A 24,779-nucleotide genomic window follows, 5' to 3' on the forward strand; every position below is an offset into this window, starting at 1 on the left:
CATTTCTTCATCTCCTGGCTTCTGCTCCACCACTTCAGCACCCTCCTCCTCAGCCACTGCTCCTGAGAAGATGGCACAACCTTCAGTCCTTGATTCCTTGGCTTTTGCCCCAGCCATCCCTTCAGACCCCAGCTTCCCCATTTCTAGGCGCCTTTCCCACCAGGGCCACGTGGCTTTTCACAGTGCAAGCCATTTTTTAGGCTATTGTCAGTTGCCCAAGAGGCTGCTTCCAGGCCCTCCAAAATTCTGTATTTTTTCATACTGATTTGTAGGAATCCTTTGTACCTGCTAGATACAAATCTTCTTTCAGATAGATGTCTTGCAAGTATCTTCTCCCTTTCTGAGTTACTTTTCTCTATGTTAATGATGTCTTTGGATGAACAAAAGTTGTAAATTGTAATATATTCTAATTTATCATTTTCCCCTTTAGATTAGTGTTTTCTTTTTTTTTTTGTGCTCTGTTGAAGAAATATCCCCTCTCAAAAAAAAAAAAAAAAAAAAAGAGAAATCTCCCCTCTCCAAGATCTTTCACTTTTATGTCTACAATCGATCTCAAACTGGTTTTTGTGAACCGTGTGATGAGTCAAGATTTGTTTTTTCCATATGAATACTGAGTTGACCAGACACTGCTTATTGAAAAGACCATCATTCCCCATGAATTAAATGTTTCTATCAAAAATGTCATGTGTCATTGGCCAGAGCCAGTCAGTTGGCCTTACCTAGCTTCAAAGGTCAGGTAGTAAGTATTACCGTTCCCTGAGCCTGGAAGAAGGAAATTCTGAGTACTGGTGAGCACTATATCACCCATCAAAGAGTGTAACTTGGGGATCCCTGGGTGGCGCAGCAGTTTAGCGCCTGCCTTTGGCCCAGGGCGCGATCCTGGAGACCCGGGATCGAATCCCACATCGGGCTCCCAGTGCGTGGAGCCTGCTTCTCCCTCTGCCTGTGTCTCTGCCCCCCCCCCCGTGACTATCATAAATAAATTAATTAATTAAAAAAATTTAAAAAGAGTGTAACTTGAGTAATGTGTAAAAGATCAGCTGAGTTAGGCCAAAGAAAGTAGAGAAAAGGTAATGAGGAACATAAGAAAAATGAATGACAAAAGAGTACCCCCCAAAGATTAACAATAAAAGGGGAGAGAGAATAAGTAAACAGTGTTTGGAATGAAAAATATAGACACAGTAGTGATCTAAAGAAATATCAGGGAGCACATTAACTTTAAGCCAGTGCATTTTCAAACATGGATGAAATGTATTACTTCATGGAACGTATAACTCATCAACACTGACTGAAATACAGTAGAAAACCTAAACACAGAAAGAAGAAGTAGATTGAATCAATAGTTTGAAAAGAATCTTCCCACAAGAATAGCATGAGGCTGAAATGGTTCTGAGGCAGATACTACCTTTAAGGAATACATACCTTTAAGGAATACATAATCTACTAAACTTTAAATATTTATTGTGTCCTTATGTTATACCTAGCACTATTCTAGGCCTTTTAGGATATATTGGCAAATCGAACAAAGATTTCTTCCCTCAGAGTATTCAAGTAGAGCAACAGGCAGAGGCAGAGGGAGAGAAGGAGAGACAGGCTCCCCGCTGAACAGAGAGCCCAATGTGGGGCTTGATCCAATGGCCCTGGGATCACGACCTGAGCCTAAGGCAGCCACTTAACCAACTAAGCCACCCAGGTTGCCCTTATTTCAGGATTTAGAAAAAAGAACTCAGAATCCGACTTAGGTTCTGCATGGATTGCTCCTGGGTGAAGAATAGACTGGATGGGGGCAGTAGTATATGTCAGGAGATCTTTTAGAAAGCTACAAAAGTAATCCAAGTGGAAGAAATTTCTCAGATCAAGTGTAGCAATGGAGGTGGGCAGTGGATATAGTATGATGGTATAGCTAGCATGGTTTCATGATGAATTGGGTAGGGGAAATAAGAAGTCAAGGATGACTCCTTGGATTTTGACCCAAGCAGCTGGTGAGATGGAGTTGCCAGGAGAGACAGGGAAGATTGTGATGGAGCAGATCTCTATGGGAGAATCAGAAGGTTACTTTTAGATGAGCTAAATTTAAAATTACTATTGGACAACAGAGTTAAGACAGTAGGCATTGGGAATTTGGAGCACAGGAGAGGTCTGGGACAGGGATACATATTTGCAAATAATCAACATACATGATATTTAAAGCCAGAGAGCTGGATGAAATCACCAAGGGTGTGAGTATTGACAGACTGAGCCCCGAGGCTTCCAAAATTACAAAGTCAAGGAGAATAAGAAGACCAAGGAGAGACCAGTAAAGTAGGAGGGAATATGAGAGTGTGCAATGTACTGGCAGCCAGATATGGAAGGGAAAGTGCTTACCTGGGTGACATGGTGCTGACAGGTGAAGTAAAATGAAGTCTGAGAACTCATTATTGGGTTTTACAACAAAAAGAGTTACTGGTGACTCAGTAAGAGCACTTCCAGTGGAGTGGTGGGGGGTTGGAATGGGGTTTGAAAGGAACGAGAGGAAAGAAATTGGAGACAGTGAATATTGACAATTTTTTTTTGAGGAATTTGCTCCAAAAGGAAATAAATGGGGTCATCATTTGACAAGAACAGTTTTGGAAGAGTGGGAGGGTGACAGCTCAGCTATAATGGGTTTAAGAGGAAATGGGAAGGGAGAAGAAGGGAGAAAGTTAAAGCAGCAAGTATTCACGACTCTTGAGTTTTACTTCAGAGAAGTGGGATGATGGCTGGTGGAGAAAGTGGATCAAAGAAAATGGTTTTAAAATGGGACAAAAAGAAGTATGTGTACATGCTGATGTCAGTGATTCAGCAGGGAGGAAAAATTCATGATGTAAGGGAGAGGAAGGAGAATCAGTGGATGGATGTCTTGAATAGATAAGAGCGGATGGAATCTGGTGCCTTGGTGGAGGAGGGGGCTGAAAGCATGCCAAGTTCACTTGTGCGAACCAGCGGGATGGCAAAGGATGAGGATATATGTATCTGGTCAGTGGGTTGAAGTGGTGGTATCTATGAAATTCTCTTCTGATTGCTTCAGTGTTCCCAGTAAAGTAGAAAGCAAGATTGCCAAGTGAGTATGAGGCAAGAGGCAGTGGGACTCTGAAGAGAGATCAACAAGGTCATGAATTTGAAGTGAGGCCCTTCAGCCTGGTTGTGAATTTTTCTTCAGCCACATTCAGTATAAAGGCACAGCATGAGTAAGCAGAGTCAGATTTAGAGCTGAAGCAAGATGGGCAAGAGAATGATGATCATAATCGATCTTAGAATTTAAGCCTGGAGGAGTAGAGGACATACAGGGATGAGGGGCAGTGAAAAGGTGGCCTGATCCATACACTGGAAGACCCAGGGAATTGAAGGTCACTGGGGCCAAGAACCAGAGTGAGCTAGAAGGATGCCATAGCAGTCTGGGAGCGGACTGCAAGGGATGGTTCAGAATCTTCCTCCTCCTCCTCAGAGGGGGGCTGAGATGAGGCACACTGGGGGTGAGGCCGTTCCGGGGAGGAGGTCAATGAATCAGGAGGCCAGGGTGGGAAGGATCACTGATGTCTGTATTGAAAACACTGAAAGCTAAAAGTCCAGAGCAGTGAGAATGAGCCAGGAGCTAAAATCATTAAGAAATGTGGGGGGATGAAGTAGGAGGGGCATGAATGCAGGACATTAGGCCATCGAGACTGAGGTCAGGACATTTTAAAGCTCATTCTGTATTCTAGGGCCATGGTTAATGATACAGTAATGCCACCCTTAGCTGAAATCAGTTTGTGGGAAAGTAGGCACCTTTAAAATTGCATATTAACATCACAGACCCTGTATTTTACTGTTTTTCTTTTTCTCAAAGTGCCTAGATGACAGTTACACATACATTAGCAGGTCAAAAATAAGGAAAGTATATGTTGTTTTTTTAAATCGGAAACTGAGAGGTGATAAAACTGAGTTTACTGTGAAATGTAATTTTCTCTCTGGGGTCTTTCATTCTGTTTGTGTCCTAGACAGACCAGAAACTATTGAAAAGGACAAAATAAGGTCTTAAGTTGGGGCTTAAAACATTCTGGGGAGACACAGACACGCACACACGCACAAACATATATATATACACACACACACATACATTTTTTTTAAAGGGGGAATAAAGAGAGATGATGGAAAACATTTGAGCCATCCAGTCAACAAGAGAAAGTGATGTGAACAGAGAGGAAGAGGGAGCGGGGAGGGATAGAAAGAGAAAGAAAAAAGGAAGGAAGAAGAGAAAAGAAAAATGAGGAAAGAAGGAGGGCTTCTCAGGAGAAGTGCACTGTGGTCACAGATCTTCACACTGTAGAACTGTGGCATGTTTAAATTCCTGGGAAACAGAAAAAGCATGCTTTTTCAATAGATAAACCTAATATAAGGTGAATGAAGAGAGCCTGTGAATTGTATGGTCTTATTTCTCTTGGATTCTTCAAATTTTGTTGAGCAGTTCTTCCTTGCTTTGAAAGGGATCTCTCACTCTTGACTTAATTCTTTAAACAAGTGTATTTGTCTAGTGACTTGCAGAGCCGTGGTTCCTTGGGCGAGGCCACTCAGTGTAGAATGCTGAGGGCCTCAATACCATTTTATTCGGTGAAGACCGGAAAGAATGTGGGCAGGTGAGAGGAGGAGATGCACACTATGTTCATTTCCTCAGTTTCCCATAAAAAGCTCACGAAACTGTGTGTGCCTAGGGGATGATGAGAAAGAGGCTTTACGTGATTAACCAAGTAGCTTCACGGTGGCAGTCATCTCTCTGTGGCCTCTTAGAAAAAGTATATAAATAGAAGTGGAGTGAAAATATTTTAGTTACCAGAATGTGGGTAATGATTTACTCCAGAAAAGTCAATAATTGTGATTTAATCATTTTCTAGTAATGCAGCACTCAGAGCAAATATGCATGATGATGCTTGATGAATCTGTGAGGTTGAAGGTCTGTGTCGGGTGCTGGCCGGGCAGACAGGCCCCAGGGTCTGACTAAGGTCAGCCCAAGGGTATACAGAGCCATTATAAAAATGGAAAAATATAGTATAAAACATCATATCAAATATGTTTGTAATCTCTAAACGTTAAACATAATTATTGTGTGATTGCAATACAATTAATGGTTAAAAATAAAGTTGGTACTCTAGCAAATCAATAAATTTATGAAAATTTGAAATATTGTAGGATCTTTTAAAACATAGCATGACCTTAAAAAACAAAGTGCATCAATGGTGTCATCATTACAAGAGCATATTTTTTGAGCAAATTCTTCCAGCTGCTTTAAAAACTCTTTTATCTCTACAGTAGATACAGAATGGTAAATAGAATTTTGTTCTAATGCCTAGTGAGTTCTTCTCAGCTGTCATTTTTAAATCTCTTTTTGATCTTTTTTTTCTTTAGAAACAACAATATTTTTGTGTTTTGGTGTATTACATCCTCACTGAACCCTGTGAACTAGGTACTATCATTTAGCCCCATTTCATAGAAAAACTGAGGTGCAGAAATAATAAGTAATTTGCTCGGGGACACATAGTAAATGACAAAGTCAAGGTATGAATCCAGGCACTCAGACTCCACAACTCTTCCTCTTAAACGCTGCAGGGTACACTCTGACCCTTTCTCCGCCTCAATTTTCTTCTAGTGGTTGTGACAGTTAAAGATATGGAGCTCAGGCAGGGGAGGCATTGATTCTGTCTTTGTCTGTTTCTGTATTGCTTGATTTGTTATAAAGGACATGAATTATTCATATATTTTTATAATCAAGAAAAAAAATTGAGGAGTGCCTGAATGGCTCAGGTGGTTGAGCAACATACTCTTGATTTTGGCTCTGGTCATGATCTCAGGGTTGTGAGACCAAGCTCCCCCTGTTGGTTCCATGCTGGGCATGCTGCCTGCTTGAGATTCTCTTTCTACCCAGTGCACCTGAGTGGCTCAGTGGTTGAGCATCTGCCTTCAGCTCAGGTCATGATCCTGAGGTTCTGGGATCGAGTCCCGAATTAGGCTCCCCTTAGGGAGCCTGCTTCTCCCTCTGCCTATGTCTCTGCCTCTCTCTGTGTCTCTCATGAGTAAATAAATCTTAAAAAAAAAATAGATTCTCTCTCTACCTCTCTTTCTGTCCCTCCCCCCACCTCTCTCTCTCTCTCATAGATAGATAGATAGATAGATAGATAGATAGATAGATAGATAAATTCTAAGGCCTATAAGAGTACCTGGCTCTAACAGAGAGGCACCTAATAAAGTCATTGCCATTATGTCTGAAAGCAAAGTCCTAGAGTTTCCATCTGATTTACTAGGGATTTATTACCTCTGGGAGCTGGGTTATGAAGGGAAGAAATAAGATAGGCCAATAGGCAGAGAAGAATTCAGGTTAGAGGTTTGTATTTTCCAATGGGAAGGGCTTGTATATCCTAAAGAGAGGGGTGGGAGGGAGAGCAAATCGTTTTAAGTGAATGTGAAAACCGATGGAGTTAAGTCCCAAGGAACAGGCCAGAAGGAGGGATGGTCCTAGAACCTTGGATAAAATAACTTACCTTAAAAAGGTTCATATGACTTAACTGTTAGTAGATAAGCCCCATTTTATGAGCTCACCAAGGTATCAAAATAGGTATCAAAAATAACAAGATCGTTTTGGAAAATGAGATGAGAATGAAAAGCACTCTATGGTTTTATTTATCTGCCTGGTTCTGGGCAATGTGGGAACAGGTTTTCTGAAGAGGAGCCAACAGTTTATTTTTCCATTTGTGGGTTACAATGGTAAAATGATTGTGGCAAAGGAACATCTTTTCAAGCGGCTTCCCTTGGTGTAGGTCAGGGGGGCAACAAGAAGAGGTATTTCTGCAGCTGGGAGAAAGGTTCAGAACTGTCTTTCTGGAATGGGCTCTCATTTCAGAGTCTAAAATAGATTTGAAATACTGTGCTATTTGGGAATTGGGGCCTATTGCTTCTAAGCACATCTGTTGGTAGCTGTTGAAATTCAAATAAATTCAAATAAGGTCCAAGTAATGCTCATATTACTTACCGATTTCAAGGAGCATTTAAAAAATACACATCCAGAAAACCTACACTAGTCACTGACAATACTGAAGACACAATATGGAAAGCCTTGATTTCCTGCCAGCTGTAGTTATTTTGAGCCTGAGCCATAACATTTAATTCTTTAAAACACCCCTTTCTCCCTGCCTGAACTTTCCGACTGAGATTCATTTTCATTTTCAAAAGTTTAAATATGAACTCCGTCACATAGTCCTATATTTCGGTTTTGATCATTCTGCAGCCTTCAGTAGTTGAAATGAGGTTGATGGACTATTAAAGTCAGAAAGCCAGGATTGAACAGATGCATTTCCCTCTGTCTTTTCTTCAGTTTTAGTAAATGAAAGTTTTCATTTGGGTGTTGTGCTTAAAAGAACTTGGTATACCTATTTATTTACACACGATTACGTTTTAGAAAGAAAGGGCATCTTTAAAAAGGCAATGACAGGGGGCACCTGGGTGGCTCAGTTGGTTAGCCTTCTGACTTTGGCTCAGGACGTGATCTCAGGGTCCTGGTATTGGCCCGTATCAGGCTCCCCAGGAGCGATCAGTGGAGTATTATTATTTCCATCTTATAAATGAAGATATTGAAAGATTAAAAATAAGCAATTTGCTTAACATCACACAACCAAGTCAGGATTTAAACCCATGTCTGTTATTCCTGGTTATTAACTCCTAAATTATGTCTGTTATATGTGATGTAGTAAAGGAGAAGATGAAAGACCATAAAAAGAAATTGAAATGTATTAGGAATTGTAAGAAATAAATTAAGATATAAATGATGAAGACATTTGTCTAAAGCCAGGCAAACTTTTAAAACAAGTATTATGGTAAAAGTAAAACATCAGGAAAGGGGAAAACAAACAGGATACCACCAGCCCAGAAAAGGGCTTCAAAGACAAAGGTGTGGCAAAAATCAAATACACTAGTTTCTCAAGGTGTGTTCCTTGCATTCTCTGGTGTCTTTTGGAAACATTGGGGTCTATGTAAGGTTTTGGCACAGTGAAAGATCCTTCCTCTACGAAAGCTAATAACTAGCCATTTGACACTGATATTCTTATTTTCTTCTCTTTACTTTCCTCTAAAATACCATAAGTGTGGGGGCACCTAGGGGGCTCAGTCGGTTAAGTGTCTGCCTTCAGCTCAGGTCATGATCTTGGGGTTCTAGGATTGATCCCTCATCAGGCTCCCTGCTCACCCCTCCCTTCACTTGTGCTCTCTGTCTCTCAAATAAATAAAAGCTTTTAAAAAATAATAAATATGACAGGTGTTGAAAAATATTTGGGTGTTAAAGTCCATAAGGTTTAACAACTAGTATTGTTCAATGACTGGTATAGCTGGTTCCTCCTTCCTCTCCAGATTTATATGCAGAAAAAATATTATCCATGATTCCACTATTCTATGTCATTAGTGACTTTCTTTTTTGTCTTCTTCAGTATACACAGTAAGAGGAATAATTACTGGCTCCCTTCCACCATTAAATAAGAACAGTTTTTTCCAGTTTTTGTAATTATAACTCTAATACCTATATCATAGTTAAGTTGATATAGTACAATTATATTGGGCATTTTACTTGTTTCCAGTTTTTGCTGTTATAAATGTACAAGAATGTTAGTTATATAATGATAATGCAAATATATTATTTACTTGATTATATATTACATATTTATTAATATATATAATTTACATACATTTCTTCATAAGTGAATTGTATGTTTGTATCCTTTGACCATTTCTTGAGGTTTTATTTTTTATTTTTTCTAAAGATTTTATTTATTTATTCATGAGAGACCGGGGGGCGGTGGGGGGCAGAGACACGGGCAGAGGGAGAAGCAGGCTCCATGCAGGGAGCCCGATGCAGGACTCGATCCCAGATCTCCAGGATCACGCCCTGGGCTGAAGGCAGCGCTAAACTGCTGAGCCATCCAGGCTGCCCCTTCTTGAGGTTTTAATATTTTTGTAGGTTTAAATAAATTCTGCATGTGTTATATATACCAGCTTCTTTTTTATTATAATCCATACCAATGTTTCCCAATTGTGTTTCTTTTAATTTCGGGAGTTTTTTTATGTTAGTCATTTTCTTGCTTGATTTTTTGGGAGCCATTTATTTTTTTCCTTTGCTGTAAGCTTTTCAAAGATACTATCCCTCTAAAGATTTCATAAATATCTGATTCTTTTTTCTCTAGCTTTGCAAAGAGTTAAATGAAATATTTAACTCTTTAATTCACTAGGGGCTTACTCTAGTATGTAGTATGAGAGCTGATCCAAATCATATTTTGTTTTGTGTTTGTTAGCCAGTTATCTTGGGAATTAATAAAGTATAATTAGGCAATTATTAAATAATTATTATTTTCCCTAATTTTATGATACATGTAAATTATCTCTCTGATCCGCACTGCCTTGGTTACTTATTTATTCATTTATTTATTTTCAAAGATTTATTTATTTGGAGGGGGAGAAGGAGAGAGAAACTCATGCAGACTCCACACTGAATGCAGAGCCTGCTGTGGGGCTCTATCCCACAAGCCTGAGATCATGACCTGAGCCGAAGCCAAAAGTCAGGTGCTTAACTGACTAAGCCACTCAAGTGCCCCCTTTTTAATAATTAATATGCTTTGTTTTAGGATTTCCTAGGAAATAGTTCAGCGTTATACTCATGGTTTCATTGTTAGTGTAGAACTTTAATATTTAACAAATAGTAAATAACTGTACTTGAAGTTTTTTTCCTATATGATACCATAGTATATATCTCAATTTGTTTACCTTGTTTTGTTTATTCCAATATAGCTTTGTAGTTTTCTTTGCATATGGTCCATAAAATTCTTTGTAATCCTCTTTATAAATATTATAGACAATTCTGAGTTTATCCTCCCTCCTGTTTGTTTTGTTTCACTTTGCTATTCTGAATAGAATTTCTTCCCTTTTTATTATATTTTTTAGCTTATACTTAACCATCATAAAAAAAGCTCCTACTTATGGTAACTTCATTATAAACCCAGTCACTTTAATAAATGCATATAGGCTAATAAGTTTAAACAGATTCTTAGGATTTCTAGATCTGCAGTGCTTTCTGCAAATAATCATAGTTTTATGTCACTCTTTAATATATCACATTCCATCGGTGCAAAATGAGTACCCACTAAATGAAGTCACCATTACTTGCATATTGAAAAGAACAACAGGCTTGAGAGTCAGGAAATTTGAATCCCACTTTCATATCCTCAACTGAGAAAGCCACCTATGAAGCACTTTGGATGAGGCATCCTGCTAGGCACTTGACGTGCACCATCTTGCCCAAGGCTTAGAATAAGCCTACAGAGAGAGAGAGAGAGAGAGAGAGAGAATCACTATCATAAGTGAGGAAAGTAAAGTTGAGCAAGTGCAGTGGGCCAAGGCTGGCCCATGCTAGGCCCAAAGAAGCAGTAAAAAATGGAGCACCCTCATGCCCAACTGTGGCAATATGAAAGGCCGTGAGCCCACAGCCTGGAGTCAGTGACCTGGCAGGTTTATCACTCCCTGGGGGCTGCATTGACCACTGAACTTTAGCCAACGTTCTGTGAGGAAGTCGGGAGAAATATAGAAGCTGCACCAGCTCGCTTTCATCCTTATCTTGTAAATACACTTCATACTTCCTGCCTCTGGGTCACAGTAAGTCTGTGTGAAACAGTCCTGTAGGAAGTCTGTGTTCCCTTTCTCAGCCAGTCTTCCAACCCACGTCAACCCTTCAAGGCCTGGCTTAGCTCATTGGGTTAAGTAATTTGTCCAAAATCATATAAATAGTGAGTGATGGAATAAGTGACTTGCTCGATACCAAGTGGTTTCTCCATTCTCCCAGTGATGTCTACACTGGTGATATGGTTCGGGCAGTTCATGTCACTGTGATTCCTCATTTGTACAATGAAAGAGTCAGATAAATGGTTCAGTTTTGACAGGCTGGATAGCAACTCTGCTGTTAAATACATGTTATATACTTATTTTCTTCGAGATTGCAAATTTCTCCAAGTCAGAGACTGTACTTTCCATAATCTTGAATCACTCCTATTGCTTTGCATGAACAAGTGTCAAGTGAATATTGAGCAGAATGAATCAATCAAAGAAAATAGGGCTTTTCTCACAAGACATTTTCAATGCTAGGACACAGGGGCCCCTAAAATATTTCACATTTCAACTCTGGAGTCTTATTTTATAAAGACTACATTTGTCAAGAGCCTATCACAAGAAGATGCTTATTTAGCAAGGGTCAGCTTGTTTTCATCTGAAAAGAACAAAGAATTGAGTTTAGGGACAGGAAGTCTGGGAAGAATCAAGGTGGGAGCTGTGGTAGGTAGACTTTAATAAAGCTGTTTGGGCTCTTTCTATCTCTGGGCTGCAGTTACAGCAACAATATGAAAAACTGTGACTGTTCAGATTTAACAAAACTAGAGCCTATCCAAACCCAATTTTGAATAAATGACAAACTACGGGGGAGCATGCCTTAACCTCTCTGTTTGGGCATGTGCTAGAGAGCTAGGAAGTCTTAAGCTTCTGTCTAAAACTGAAACACACAGTGTGTTCAATGTACCCTCAGAAGATAGAGTACAATCACTTCTGCATTATTTAATATTCTCTTTTATGGCAAAAAATCAGAAGGGAGATACACAGCCCTTGGGAAACATCGAATCTGTGGGTTCCGGTTTTAAATATAAAATCTCACTGAATCTCATCAGTTAACATTTCTCAACCTTTATGTCCAAGGCCTTCTGAGCAGATATTCCCAACAACCTTCCTCCTGCTCCTTCCACCATCCCCAGCCAAAGAGGGTAGGGAGGGAAGACCAACCTGCACTGCCACTAGTCACAAAGGTTATTTTTGGCATAAAAACAGGAATTTGCAGCATGCACAAGTGGCTGGCTTTGTCTCCTGAGCTTCACAAAGACCAGCATCATATCAAGACAATAAAATTATTGTTCTCTAAAACCAAAAGACAGATCTGGGAAAAATTAAACATTTTTTGTTGAAGATTACTTAGCATGTCAAACAATTTTTAACTAACTTTTGATAAAAAAGGAAGCCCAGGGAGGAAGCTCTGTTTGCCATAATGAGTCAAACTGTTTTTTTAATGAGCCGCAGCGTCTACAGGACAAGAAAATATTACATAAAACCAAGAAGGGCTTGGCCTAATGTGATTACAAAGGAGAAGGATGCGAACCACAGTGGCAAGTTGGTGCTGCCACGGTAAACACCCACGGGGTGCTTTCCTTATCCTTTATTTCCTTACTCTTTATTATCCAAAACATCTGCATCCGATTGCAACCTGAGAAGCAATAAATTCACATGTCATTCTTTCAGGATTTTGATGTTGTTTTTTTGACCACTTTGTAACAGTGCTTAGTGTTATTGTCCCAGAATTGGAAACGGTAAACATCATGTTAATTAAATTTCGGTAATAACTTATTCATAGCATAGATGTTTTTCACATGCTCAGTGTTATTTTAGTTTGCAAGGGAAGGCACAAGGCTCAGTCGTAGAAAATGCCATGGCAACCTGAGCTGAGGTGGTCCCGAATGCTCTAGACTGTGTTTCAGGCATCCTGGTGGTATTTTACAGTTCTGTGCAAGGTGAGGTATGAACAAAGAAGAAGGAGACCTTCTTACCTAAATAACCTTGGTCTTTAAAAAATGCTCCAATAAAGTTTATTTTGACCTTGAGTTAAAATGTTCCAGCTCCACTGGTTGACTATAATGGGGCCGCCCCTCTGATTTATTCGAGCTACATTTCATTTCATAGAAGCCTTTAAATTATAGGAGTTCAACTATATTCTCTGAAAGAGAGCCTATAACAATGAACCTAAATCCAAGTATACTTTTCCGGGAACATCTGATTCCTTGGACCTCCTAACCTGTCACATGTCACGCCCACCCACAGGAGCCTGAGCATTAGCTCTGTGGGACTATTGGCTAAAGATGAAAAATTTCATGTTTTCATCAGTTTTTAATTTTGAAAGGAAACTAGTGCCACTTGAATATTTCTGGCTTCTGGTATTAGATCAGGAAAGAAAACCATTTTTTAACGTTTCCCTAAAATCTTGAAAAAAATAAGGTGGAATGGGGAAATTTTCTAGTACTTTCTTTTGGCAACCGTAGGAATGTGCTTCCTGAGGGTCTCACTGGGGAGAAACTGATAACTCAGAGAGTAGAGATCGGCATCGTATTTAACACTTCTCTAAGGAATATTAATTTCTGAGAATGATTAAGCAGATGTATAGACTCTAACATCTTAAGTGAATTCCATTTAAGTGAACTTGGAACGTCAGCATGTACTGATCTATAATGAACATCTAAGCTGTACTTGATTTGCCTAATGCTGCTGTATTTGGTAAGGACGAAGGAGGTTCCAATTTAATATAATTTCTTATTAATATTTAGTCAAACAATAAAATGCAAAATTAAGCATATCCCTATTATTTTCCTGAGCTAAATAGCTTTTAGTGTGCCTTTTCTATCCTTGTAGGGGAGATTAAAGAAATTGCCATAAAAAGTGCCCCAGGTGTACTCTATTTTTAATTTTTACTCCCTCTCTGGGCACCTTGAGTTTTCATTCTGAAATACAACTCAGTCTGTGTCTTTATAGAAAAAGTCTAGGGGCATCTGGCTTGGTTGGTTAAGTGTCTGCCTTCAGCTCAGGTCATGATCCCAGGGTCCTGGGATCAAGCCCCATTTGGGCTCCCTGCTCATGGGGAGCCTGCTTCTCCCTCTTCCTATACCCCCTTCTCCCCGCTTGTGCTCTCTCTCTGTCAAATAAATAAAATCTAAAAAAAAAAAAAAAAAAAAAAAGTCAAATCCCAAGCAAGTTGTACAGATCCTTCACTATCCAGCCATGGCTGCAATAACCTATTTAATCCATACGAGTCTTCTACTCAAAATGTTTGGTATTTCAGCCATCATTCTCATTTTTTTTTTAAGATTTTATTTATTCATGAGAGACACAGAGAGGCAGAGACACAAGCAGAGGGAGAAGCAGGCTCCATGCAGGGAGCCTGATGCGGGACTTGATCCCTTGACTCCAGGAGCATGACCTGGCCCTAAGGCAAGTGCTAAACCACTGAGCCACCCAGAGATCCCCATTCTCTTTTGTTAATTACATTCTATATATGTTAGTCTAACATTTTTCAATATTACAAAATTTATTTTTCACACAGGGGGAAAATCATTCCTTACATTACCACGTTAGAGTTACTAAATCTTTTTTTTTTAAGATTTTATTTATTTATTCATGAGACAGAGAGAGAGAGGCAGAGACATAGAGAGAGAAGCAGGCTCCTCACCGGGAGCCCAATGCAACCACTGAGCCACCCAGGTGTCCCTGGAATTACTAAATGTTGAAAAGAATTGATATCATTTGTAAAATATTAGGTAGTATCTAGCTCTAGATGTCACTACCCCCCTGCAAGAGACATTACAAATAAAATTTCAGCATTTTTTTGTAATGACCTTGATCAGAAAAGCCAAATTTTATATTTCTGTGTTCAGATTGCTCTTTCATACAGGAAAAAAAAGAGAAAATTTTTTATTCCCTTAGGCATTTTCTCAATAATCTTTTATTAATTTAAAATTAATAATATTTACTGGGGAAATTTGAAAGCACAGAAGAAAGGAAAGAAAACTATTTATATTTCAGGAGATGATTACTCTTAACACTTTGATATATATCTTTCAAATATTTTTCTGTCTGTATATATTTTCTTATAAAACTAATGTCATACTATATATACATTACATATAACCTGCTTTTAGAAAGCTTAACACCATATTACAACATCTTTATAAGTAAAAATTCATCTTCTATATTCCTTTGTATGAAAATATAGTAATTTATTTAATCAGTTCCTAATTATTAGATATTTAAATTACTTGAAATATTTTCTTGTATACAATGAAAATCCTTGAGGTAGTACCTTTACTCCTCAATTATTACTTTAGGATAAATTTTTGGGAGTGGAATCATGGAGTCACAATTTATTTATATAATTAGGCAGTAAATGCAAGATATACAAAAATTCAAAAGGAACAATGGAATATTCAGTGAGAAGTCTCCATCCTTCCTCCTGGGAAGCAGCTGCTTATGGTGGTTTCCATTTATTTTTTCAGAAATATTTTATGCATTTATAAGCCTGTATAAATCCTTTAGTGTGCCTGTTAAGAAATTAGTAAAATGATTTCAGTAGTAGAATTTGTTTTGTAGTTTTATATGCTAAATAATTACAGTACAAAACTTTCTATAATGAGGCAACATTGAATTATCTCAGTTCTGTATGATTACTTAATTCAGATTTTACTTCTATATAATATATCACTTATCAACTACCATGACATTTTTATCTTCATTAAACACTTTAAAAAATTTTTATGTGGATAAGTTTGAACACACTCAAAAGCAGAAAGAATAATATAAGGAAGCCCCAAGTGCCCAACTAGTATGCACATTTTAAGACTTAATCAACAATGCTGAGTTTTTCTCCATAAAATGTTTTTACTGATTTATACTCCTATCTGCTATATGAGATTTACAGTATCTTTAGTTTTGTATTGTTGAACTTTAGAGCTTCTATATTCAATGCTGTATGTCTATCTTTTTAAATTTTTATGTGTATCTTTTTTAACAAGAGTAACTTGGTGGTAGGAGGGAACATGATAGGAAAAATTAGGGCCTAACTTATGCTTCTAGTGCAGTGATGCCAGTCAACTTGGAGCAGCTTCCTGGTTCAGTGTGTTGGGATGAATCCTGAGAAACACATCTAAGGCTCTGTGGGGAAAAGTGCTAGAATTTAGTAGTAATGTCTACCAAAGGAAAGGGAGGAAGCAGGGAGGATTGTCGGTATCCATGCCCTGTAGTTTCCTGATTCTGCTTTAGCTTAGGTGCATAACAGCATGCTTTTGTACCATACTTTTGTTTAGCAGCCATAAAAACGAATCTGGTTTAATGAAAAGGTGATGAGACATTCCTATTGACCTATAGATGCCCAAAGCCTGCTTTTACATTGATAACTTTTCTTGAAAGTAAGTTGCTCTTTTGAAATGAACTCACTGGTGCTGATATACATGTAAAGGGGAGTTTTGCACAATCACTAGTGGAGCAGGTGTTGGGGGGGGGATATTCTTAGAAGCTGGAAAGGATGACATTTGCCTTGTCATTCTTGCCTTACTGGACTCCAGGCAGGACCATGAATCTGTTAAAGTTCCCAGTGTGGCTTGTGGTCATGAAACAGAGAAGCTAATTGACCCACAATAAGTTGAACTTCAAATCTTATTTTTAATGTTACTTTATTTTTATTTTATTTTTTATTATTTATTCATGAGAGACACAGAGAGAGGGTCAGAGACACACGCAGAGGGAGAAGCAGGCTTCATGCAGGGAGCCCGATGTGGGACGCAATCCCCGGACTCCAGGATCACGCCCTGGGTGGAAGGCAGGTGCTAAACCACTGAGCCACCCAGGGATCCCTGACTTAAACTTACTGACCTAACCAGTCACAACAAAAGTATATTTAAAAAATATCAAGTATATCAAGTTTTTGAGAACTACCATTTCAGGAACCACTAGAATGGTAAATTTAGAAGGCATCTTAAAGATAATTGAGACAGAGCATAGGCAAACTACATTCCATAGGCCAAATCCAGCCCACTGCCTGTTTTTGTAAATCAAGTTGTATTGGAAAGCAGCCAGGCCCATCTGTTTATGTAATGTCCATGGCTGCTTTTGCATTACAAGAGCAGAGTTGAGTAGTTGTGACAGACTATATGGACCACAAAACCTGAAACGTTTACTATCCGGCCCTTTATAGAAAATGTTTGCCAACCTCTGATTCAAACCAGCCTTTTCATTTTAGAGATGTAGAGATTGGGAATCACCTAGGTTGTGTAACTTGCGAAAACAGCTGGCTGTCAGTTTGCAGAGCTACAGTCCCCTAAGGTTTCTGTGAGAGAGAACATTTTTACATCTTCTGGAAGCCCTACTCTTTCTCCTCAGGCAGGATGTCACTCCCTCCTCCACCACCTTATGTGCTTACTGCAATAAGGGCAGAATGAGAACTCTCCTGCGCTCATGCAATGCTTCATACATTCCTTGGTTATCACATTTATCATGCTGAATTCTAATCATTTGCTTTTCCCACTAGACTGTGAGTCTGTTGGGTAGAGAAACCATGCCATATTTGTCTTTGTAACCCAGATACCTAATACAGGTGACTGGAGAGATCTCTAACTATTTGTTCATTGGTTTGTACTTGACACCGCATCCTCTTTTGTGGCTATTTGAAGATAAAATTCAACTGTGGTGAAGATGAAATGCAAACGTTGTGGTTTATAATTTTCTATTCCTGAGCAAGCACCTCCCTGCCCCTAATCTTCCAGCAATAGTTGTTGTTCAGAGCCAAACACTGTAATAGGAAGGTGACAAATATCAAATCTTTTCACTGCACCTGCTGAGTAATGGCCCCAAGACTCAGAGCCAATCTTCAGCTGTATACCTGGCAAGTAGACAAGAGCCTGATGTAAGTCAAGTCATGTGTCTCTCATGAATAAATAATAAAAATGAGCAGGAGAGATGAAAAGACTGCTAGAGTCAACAGGACACAACTGACTATGCAGGAATGTTAAGAGTCTTTGACTCCCCAGGTTCTGTCAAGTTTTACAATGTGGGAGGAAGAGCATTTTGGGTAAGGGAGGTGTGAGTGGAGGTAGATATGGTCCAATCGAGTGGTGACAGTAGGCAGAGGAGTATATGAATCTGGAACTTTTGTATTAAATCTGGGTTTAGATGAAATCATTCAAAGAGTGGATAGAGCTTAGAGAACATAAGATTAGGAGAGGAAGCCTAAGGATCAGATGTAAGTAAGGATTTAGCAAAGTTAAGAGGATCTCTCCCTGGGAAGGATCACCTGGAGATGTGGGAGGAAGACAAAAGTGTGGTGTCCCAGAAGCCTAGGCCTGAGAGGAGGAGAAATTGTCAAGTAAGGAAACAGCAAAAAAATGTATGATGCTTTGGATTTAGTGATACGCAGGACTCTGATAACTTTGCTGAGAACAGCTTTAGTGGAGGGTACCCTACTTAAAAGCCACTTTCTATGGGTTGAAGAGTTAATGAGGAGTAGGGAAGAGGCATTGAACAGATTTTACTCTTAAGACACAAAAGAGAAAATTGAGAGAAAAACAGAAATGAGATGGTAACTGGAAAGTGGGTTTATGTTTCATTAAATGGTTAGCTTGATTGATTGATTGATTGATTGATTGAAGGGGATCTACCAGGTGTCAGGATCATAGGGTGAAAGTGTTTGTTTATTTATTATTATTTTTTCAAGCGCACGGGGGTTTATTAGCAAGCTCGAGCTTGGGTCCAAGTATACCCGACACAGCGGAGCAGGGACTTGGACTGGGGGAAGGTGTTTAAAAGTCAAGTGGAAAAGGAGACATCACCAAGAGGGAGAGGAATTTATCTCTCTGAGCCCAGGTCTCTTCATATGTAAATAGAAATAATATCTTACTGAGAGAGAAGTTGGAGGTTTAAATGAAATAACATAACCAAAAACATTTAAAAAATAGAGCACTTTTCTAAAGTACATTACTGTCTATGTTATTGACTCCAGTTTATTACCTCGACTCAATGACTGATTAGTCTCCGTTGATATGACTTAGTATTAGAATCTAATTATAATTAACCTTGTCACTGCAGCTCAGAAATCAGGGCACAAGTCCCTTCTCCTGACATTTGGATATATTCTGATGCTTTGGATGCCAGATTACTTTTGTGTGTGTGTAAGAACACTTAACATGAGAGGTACCCCCTTAAATCTATTAAGTGTGTGATACAGTATTATTGATGACGGGTACAATGCTGTACGGCAGATCTCTAAAATGTATGCATCTTGCCTGAAATGTTATGGCAACTGATTAGCAACTCCCCATTCCCTACTCCCTTCAGATCCTAACAATTATCATTCTACTTTTTGATTCTATGAGTTTAGCTATATTTTAGACCCCTCATATGAATGGAATGGTGCAGTATTAGTCTGTGACTGATTCATTTCACTTAGTGCAATGTACTCAAGGTCTATCCATGTTATAGGTGGCATAATTTCCTTCTTTTTAAGGCTGAGTAATATCCCATTGTATGTGTATACCACATGTTCTTTACCCATTCATCCATCTTTCTTCATCCATTCATTTGTCAACAGACATTTAGGTTGTTTCCATATCCTGACTCCTGTGAAGAGTGCTTCAGTGAAGTTGGGAATGCTATATCTCTTTGAGATCTCTATTTCAATCATTTAGGAGAGACACCCAGGAATGGGATTGCTAAATCCTATCCAGATACCTTATTTGATTCAGTTCATTAAATTAAGCACCATGGGCAGCCCGGGGGCTCAGCAGTTTAGTGCCACCTTCAGCCCAGGGTGTGATCCTGGGGACCCGGGATCGTGTCCCATGTCGGGCTCCCTGCATGGAGCCTGCTTCTCCCTCTGCCTATGTCTCTGCCTCTCTCTCTCTCTCTCTCTCTGAATAAATAAATAAAATCTTTAAAAAAAATTAAGCACCAAAAAAAAATTAAGCACCATGTGCAAAGTAAAACAGGGGTGCTATGATAGTGCACATGGATAGGACGCTGTCAGTGGATCTTATGTGGATACCAGTGTCTCAATCAATAGGCTGAGAAGTACCGTATTAGCCTAATAATGCCCAGGAAAAGTAAGAATGGGCCGAGTTTGGGGACTAGACCAAACTTCACTTTTTTAGGATTCCCCGTCTCCTCAGAACTAGATGGTGAAGAAATCACATAACAAAAGTCATCAGAGCTTGGGTTGGTGAGACCCATGTGCTCAATTGTGTGTGTGTGTGTGTGTGTGTGTGTGATGTAGAAGTTGGTTCTAGGCTCTGGTATCCTGAAGGAAAATTAAAAAGACAAAATCAGAACCATATTCTTTTATCTTTTTATTCATGAGAGACACAGAGAGAGAGGCAGAGGGAGAAAAGCAGGATCCTTGCAGGAAGCCCGATGTGGGACTCGATCCTGGAACTCCAAGATCAAGCCCTGAGCCAAAGGCAGACGCTCACTGGCTGAGCCACCCAAGCGTCCCCATATTTTTTTAAATGACAGTGGCTTAACTCCTGGTGAGAGAATCAGCAAGCCGGCCTTGACTGTGGAACCATTTCCTGAGGAGTTAAATACAGATCCAAGTGACATAGAACCTATATGATTAATAGAACATGCTTTACCGAGTTCAGCTTTTTCCTAATTATACAAATTCAGTTTGAACAGAAATATGTCTGAACAAAAAAGAGTTATAAAAATAGTAATTGTAGCCTACCCACTAATTATTTCCTTCTTTAGGATGAATGACTTTACAACAGAAGCAAGCATCATAATTAGCAAACTTCATTACTGTTTATTTTCATTTTTTCATTTATACGTTAACTTATTTCTATCCTATCTCCTTCCACAAAGGAGCTGAAGTGACTGTTGCTATTCATTTTATGTGGTTTTATTCATAATTCATTATGCAGGAGACCCCAGTTCCCTTGGAAATGAAATTCATGTTAATTTGAGTATTTTTGCCTCAAAAATTTGACTTCTATAGTAAATCAAAATCTCTTATGAAAGAACAACAGAAGAATATCCAAGTTCTCCAAATCCTTCACAATTTCCTTTAGAATACAACTCTAAATCCCAAGATGAGTTACACTCCCCTGTCTGTTGGGGGTGGGGATCAGGGGCTTTAAATAAAACAACTCCAGCAATAAATGACTAGCAGGGATGATGAGAAACTAAAAATCAGTGTTCGTGTGTTCGTGTTGGGAATTTCAGCAGTTCCCAACCTGGCTCACAATCCTCCTTTGTGTCCTTTGCCTGCTCCGGACTTGCCTTCACTCTGTGGCAGGCAGATCACCCTGTTTGTGGTTAATTTTCAAGATCCTGGAAATTAATTCTGAACTGGAGCACAGTTCTCCCTGATTTGTTCTTAGTTCTGGTATTGTGTCTCCACACCCACCCCCGCCCCCTTGCCTCATATATTCCTATGAATGTCTAAGGAAAAGCACTTCCTTATTAACAGAACAAAAACATTTGACTTGTTTTTAAGGGATTAACTAACTGTACTGAGTTGGTCACTCCCAGGCATAGACACCACTAGAAATGAACTTCAGCAAATGAAAACACCAGACTGGTGATAATCTTTTCTGAAAGAAATCATTTAGAAGCTGGTTTGGTTTTGTTTTTAATAAGAAAGTAGAGGGTCCCTGGCTGGCTCAGTTGGTTGAGCATCTGCCTTGGGCTGGGGTCCTGATTCCAGGGTCCTAGAATGGAGTCCTGTGGCTGGGCTCCTTGCTCAGCTGGGAGCCTGCTTCTCTCTCTCCCTCTGCCTGCCACTCCCCCTTGCTTGTGTTCTTTCTGTCAAAAAAATAAATAAAATCTTAAAAAAAGAACATCATTTTGTGACTTAAGATCAGATGATGATTCTGTGTATGGGTATCTGCACATCAAGTTTTGTGTATACTTGAATCTCTATATGCACAGGAATGGGGTGCATACCCCCCTCGGACTGTACCTCAGAGGGTGGCAACATCTAAGAGTGGGGCTGGGAGGTGATGAAGGGGAGCTTTCACTTTCTGCTTCATATACTTGTATCTTGTAAATCTGAGATTTTTTTGATAAGCAGGTATTACTGTTTTAATTAACAGCTTAGGAATTAAAATATTATTTCTAACAACCATTCACATATTTAAGACCACAGCATTGTGAAATAATAGCACCTCTACTGATGTGCAGTCTTTATATTTTTCAAAATGGTGTTTTCAATTCAGTGATGTATATTTTAGGTTTTATCCTGATGAATGAATGAAAATAAATAAGAAAAAAAAATTATCCAAATAATTCTTATACATAAACCCTCTGTTAACTTCATATATCTTGGCTCAGGATTCTACAATCGACCCTGGTTTTCCTTATCTCTGTGACTAGGATCATAACCTTTTACCTTTTAATACTGTTACTTAAGATCTTGTGGACAAATCACTCATTCAGCAGGGTTATTGAACATCTCCTTGTTAGCCCCTGGGCTGGGCTCCGAGGATAGAGTAGACAGACATGAATCTCCTTCATTTATTTTTGTTTAAAGATTTTATTTATTTATTCATGAGAGACACAGAGAGAGAGGCAGAGACACAGGCAGAGGGAGAAGCAGGCTCCATGCAGGGAGCCCCACGTAGGACTCGATCCCGGGACTCCAGGATCACGCCCTGGACTGAAGGCAGCACTAAACTGCTGAGCCACCTGGGCTGCCCCAAATCTCCTTCATTTACACAAGCTAACCTTTATTGCATGCTTTCCATGCCCTAAGCGTGGTATTTAGTGCTTTATATGTATTATCTCCTTTCATCTTCATATCACTGTATATGGTAGAGGTATCATTAACCCCGTCCTACAGATGAAGACACTGAGACACAGATAAGTAATTTACCCAAGGCTGCACAGCTAGGAACTAAGGCAGTCATTTGAATCCCAGGGGCCTGAATCAGGCTCCAGCTCAACAGCCCATCCTTTTAAACCACATCCTTTTAAACCTTTTAAACCACAGTGCCTTCCAGATCACAAAGTCAGTGTAATCTAGTAGAAGGAGTTTTAGAAGTAGATATTTATTTTTGAAATGGGAACAACTTGAATCTCCAACAATAGGATGTAAGTATGATAGCATCCGCCCCTGTAATGCAAGACTTGAGGGACATTTAAAAAGATGATATAGAAGGGTGCCTGGCGGGGGGGGGGGGGGGGGGGGGGCGGAGCTTGGTCAGCTAAGCATCTGCCTTTGGCTCAGGTCATGATCCTGGGGTCCTGAGATTGAGCCCCCATATCAAGCTCCCTGCTCAGGGGGGAGTCTGCTTCTCTCTCTGTTCCTCCCCCCTTCTCTCCTCAAATAAATTATCTTAAAAAAGAAAAACAAAATTGATGTAGGTATTGATCCATTGACATAAAAGCAAATTCTCTTCATATTATTAAGCAGAAAAGATTACAACAGTACTTATAGTATGATTGAACTTTGTGAAAAAGTATCAGTGTGAAAAGAAGGCTACTAAGGGGTGCCTGGCTGGCTCTGTCTGTGGAGCATGTGGCTCTTGATCTTGGGGTCATGAGTTTGAGCCCCATGTAGGGCATAGAGATTACTTTAAAAAATAAAAACACTTTCAAAAGTAGGTTACTACGCATTTCAGGTCAGAATATTGGGGAGCACATGCACTGCCCCTCCAGCCCCGAGGTGGATAAGGCTTCTCCAGGTCTACTCAACACGGATCCCCAGGCAGCCACCACCAGTCAATCCTGGGTGGCCCTTAAGATGAATCATCTTTGTCTTTTGAGTATTTGCTCTTTGATTCCACTGTCAGAATCCATTCCCCACATATTTTGCCTTGATTTCTCTGTCTCTTCCCTCACCCTCTTGTCTCAGCTGGCCTATCCTTTCTATAGTCGTCTTGTCTCGACGTGTACACTGGACCCTGGTTTTCTACTGCAATTATCCCTTTCTTCCACATCATCACCTTTTGCTTTCCTGTTAGTTCATTTCCATAGGCAAATATGTTCTGTTACGTACAATCCTGCTTTTAAAAGGTTTCCCTAGATCCCATGTTCCTCTCCAGCTATTGCCCTTTACAGCCCGTTTCCTGGAGAAAGCTCTAGATTCTGATGGCTTGTACTCCCTCCCCCTCCTAGCTCCCATTCGCCCCTCCCAGAAGGCTTTGCTCTCCACTTCTGCCCTGTAACCAGCCACATCTGGGCTCCGGGATCGCCTTCTTGCCAAATTCAGTCATCCGTTCTCAGGCCTTGTGTTACTTAAACTCCTCGCAGCCTGGGAGACTGTGGGGACTCCAGTCTGCTTGAGCTCCTTTCTTCCCCAGGATTCCAAGATGCCAGAGTCTCCTGGTTCTTCTCCTGTCTCTCACCGTGTTCTCTCAGCCTCTTCTGCTGGCAGCCACTTCTCTCCCTTGTCTCCATTCATTCCCCGTGTGTTGCCATCTGGCCCCATGGTACTATCATTTGTAGGCCAACAAGTACCCAATTTTTTACCCTGGCTCAGTCTTTCCCCTAAATTCCCAATTTGTAGATACTATTGTTTACTCAAATGTCTAAGTGGCATCTCATGCTTAACATGCACAAAAGAGAGCACTTGATTTCCTCCCTGTGGCTGGGACTGCTAGCTGCCCTCCAGGAAGCATCCTTCCCTTCTTCTACTATGATGCTAGTGACTTTGACTGGGCCCATGGCCACTCAGGATAAAGCCAACAATGCTTACGTTTCTTTCTCTCTTGTAGCTGAGTTCTAGCCAATAAAATGTAATCAGAAGTATTGTGTGGCTGCTTCTAGAAAACATTCACTTATTGTACCATATTTACAAACCATATCTTAAGACAATTTACCTTAAGACACCAGTTCTCTTTCCCTTTGTTTGCCCTTTCTCCCATTCTGCTGCCTAGAATATAACTATGATGGTTGGAGCTCTAGTGTCCGTCTTGGCTGAGGAAGATGAGGACAGCATCCCAGAGCTAGCTGAGTAGAAACCTGTAAAGGCTCTGAGGGTCCTTGAGCTGTCACAGCGGTGCTGGACTACCTGCCTCCAGGCTCCCATGACGGAGAAGTGAAGATCTCCCTTGTTAAGTCACTGTGCCTCGTAGCCGAATCTATTCCTGTTCAATACATTCACCAGTGTATTCCATATTTTATCTTTTATCTATCAG

At 39.8% G+C, this 24,779-nt stretch overlaps 1 protein-coding gene and 1 long non-coding RNA gene across 11 annotated transcripts in view; one reads left to right on the forward strand and one right to left on the reverse strand.

Annotated features, from left to right (window-relative positions):
* Positions 1-24,779, forward strand: part of ACYP2 (acylphosphatase 2) — a 258,461-nt gene that overhangs the window by 216,227 nt on the left and 17,455 nt on the right. The window lies entirely within an intron of this gene.
* LOC140600235 (uncharacterized) overlaps positions 20,065-24,779 on the reverse strand; it is a 90,474-nt gene continuing 85,759 nt past the window's right edge. The window contains exon 5 of the long non-coding RNA XR_012003452.1: positions 20,065-20,210. This is a non-coding gene — a long non-coding RNA (uncharacterized lncRNA). The remainder of the gene's footprint in view (positions 20,211-24,779) is intronic.

Source organism: Canis lupus, chromosome 11 (genome assembly GCF_048164855.1).
Source record: "Canis lupus baileyi chromosome 11, mCanLup2.hap1, whole genome shotgun sequence".
NCBI classification, from domain to species: Eukaryota; Metazoa; Chordata; class Mammalia; order Carnivora; family Canidae; genus Canis; species Canis lupus.